This window comes from Ursus maritimus, assembly GCF_017311325.1.
Source record: "Ursus maritimus isolate PB19 chromosome X unlocalized genomic scaffold, ASM1731132v1 scaffold_X1, whole genome shotgun sequence".
Lineage (NCBI taxonomy): Eukaryota > Metazoa > Chordata > Mammalia > Carnivora > Ursidae > Ursus > Ursus maritimus.
In genome coordinates this window covers 22,829,954-22,832,598 of record NW_024423319.1, presented here as the reverse complement: position 1 = coordinate 22,832,598, position 2,645 = coordinate 22,829,954, and the positions used below count along the sequence as shown (strand labels likewise).

At 40.2% G+C, this 2,645-nt stretch overlaps 1 pseudogene; it reads right to left on the bottom strand.

Annotated features, from left to right (window-relative positions):
• Positions 1–508: 508 nt before the first annotated feature.
• LOC103667610 lies at positions 509–1,405 on the bottom strand (annotated as a pseudogene).
• Positions 1,406–2,645: the final 1,240 nt, after the last annotated feature.

Below are 2,645 nucleotides of genomic sequence, written 5' to 3'. Positions count from 1 at the left end.
TTTATCCATTCAATTAGATATATACATAAGCAGGACCTACACTATTTCCCAACTGTCAGACTCTCTGTCCAGGGAAAGGCCCTTACCTTCCTATTTGCTCCCAGAGAGAGCCTGCCCAGATTCTCAGTGTCCTGAGTCTTTGCCATGGTACAAGATTCTTAGTATTTCTGATAATTTCCCTCTAAGAATTATCTCCATCCTTAATGTAAATGTAGCAATTTTGCTAGTGTCTTCTATTAGAAAATTTTATCTATATCCATCTAAATCTTTATATGTCTCCATATGTTGCTGCTAATAGAAATCACTTTCTAATTTGTAACATTCTAATACCGAAATATATACTCATTAAGAGTATTTTTACATCATTATTTTTTCCCACATCATTCTTAAACGAAGGTGGAGTTATTACAAATGTTATAAACATAAAGAATGGAGTCTTCAAAGAATAAGGATTGTCTTTCAAATTTCTAACACAAAAATTTTAAACACTTAAAGAGATTTAAAACAGTTACTGAAAGCTGAAAGTCGGGGCACATCCCCGCTCTGTCACTTGATAAGGGGAAAAACTCTCAAATAAGTACACTCCCCTTTCAAAACACTCGAACACCTCATCTGGTTGGCTAACTCCACAGATGAGCCTTGATTTGTCCTCTGGCAGCTCTGCAGTGACTGATGACAGCAAGTACAGTCTAGTTTCCAGGGTTGCTGGATTCCTTTGAAAGCCATCCTGGAGGAAGCCACCTATGGGCCACTTGGTTATCTCTCGTGCTGACCTCAGCCTCTCCTCTATCACGTCTCCACCTTCAATCACTCAAATGATGGTATTTTCTGAAGGACCTCTGACTCTTCCTGTAGCTGTAGATGATTATCCAGGAATAGAAGCAATTTATCAACAGACTTTCTGGCTCTTTTAATGGAAGTTGTTTCCTCGCAAGATGCCTCTCCATCTGAGAGACACTGGAACCAGTCTGTCTGAAGGGCCTGCTGAATTGCCATGAACTTGGAAGCAGTCATTTCTACTCATCCCTCAATATCCCACACAGACACAGACTTGTTTGGTGCATAACCGGTTGGGGAGGGGCTCACTGGATCATGCAGGGAACAGTACAAGAGCGATTCTGGCATGCCTATAAACTTTCCAATTCCTTCCTTATATTCCACCAAGACTTCATGGTGTTCTGTCAACAAGGACAGTATAAGCTGAGCCATGGCAGGAACCCCATGGATACTATGCAGTGTCTGATGGGTCAGGTGTGGGGCAGAGCTGGTCTTGGTGTACAGAAGGCAGGTTGGAATGTCCATGGTGTGGTCCCCTGTTTCCCCCAGGTTTTTTATTTTTCCTAGGTGACAACCATTAACTAACTACCTTGGTAAGACTCAGCTTCATTCTAAGGGATTCCTTTAGGTCTTGCACACCTCTAAACTTGTTTTGGCCTTGAGAATTCTTAAACTCCTCATAGTTTGCTAACTAAGCTCACATCTTCATGGAATGTGGGGCTTATCCATTGCTCCTTTATCAGTTGGCCTAGGGCAACACCTTCATTTGACCATATGATCTATGCATAACTTCTCTCCCAAGAGCTCATGCAATTGCCTGTTGCGAGCCAAAAGCTTACCTAGATGCTTTTGTCTGGCCCTTCAGATCCACTGTGGTCTGCCCTCCAGGCTCATTAATAGTCTAACCACATAATAGCTATAGCCCCATCACTTGGGGAGATTCATTCACCATGTGTTCATTTGGACGGAGCCCTGGCCAGGGTATTGGAAGATTGGGTTTCAGTTCAACTCAGCTGTGACACCCGGGCAAATCACTTAACCTCTCCATGCCTATTTCCTTCTGAACAAACAGGGACAGGCGTGGTGGGCAGAACTATATGAACTTCTAAGATTCTATCCAGCTGTAATGTTGGAGGAATAAAAAGTTTTAGATTACAGTTGTAGCCTTCTTGTATCCTTGTTTACTGATCACTATTGGCCTGGTGAAAAATGCAGTGGTGCTAGGAATCAGACAACAGTAGAGATATTTAAGAACCTAGAAAGAGGTGTGACCTGTTAATTTTGAAATGGTTGGTGAATTGGCATCAGCAGATCCTGAGGCTGGAAAGACCTCCCTGGATCTTCTCTGATTCTATGACTTTTTTCTGCTCTCACCAAAGGAGTGACATTCGTGTTGATGGTGTGACAGGTGATTTTTATTTTCTTTCAGCTTTTCTGTATTTGTCAGGTTTTCTGTAAGAATACATACATACATATATTTCATAAAAACAACCAACAGAACCAAAAAAGTGCCTTTGTTTTTGTAGGAGTGTGGAATAGACTTGTTTTACATTCCTAGGTTATATTTTGCTTTTTGTTCATTTCAGTGGGCATTACTGAACATTGTTTTTAATTATTATGTGGTTACTATATTTTTATGTGTTAGGTATCTATATGTTTTTCTTTTATTAATGGTTTAGGAATGACATTCCTATAATCTCTCCTCCATGAATGGCAAGGGTAGTTATGAAAGAATTTTTGCTCTCAAGGATCTTCTTGCTTTGAAATATATTGGATTAGAGTTATTCATATGTTTATATTCCTGTTCAATGCCAAATCCACTGTTGGAGGAGTATTAATATCCCAGAATCCATATAAAATTTATGAGT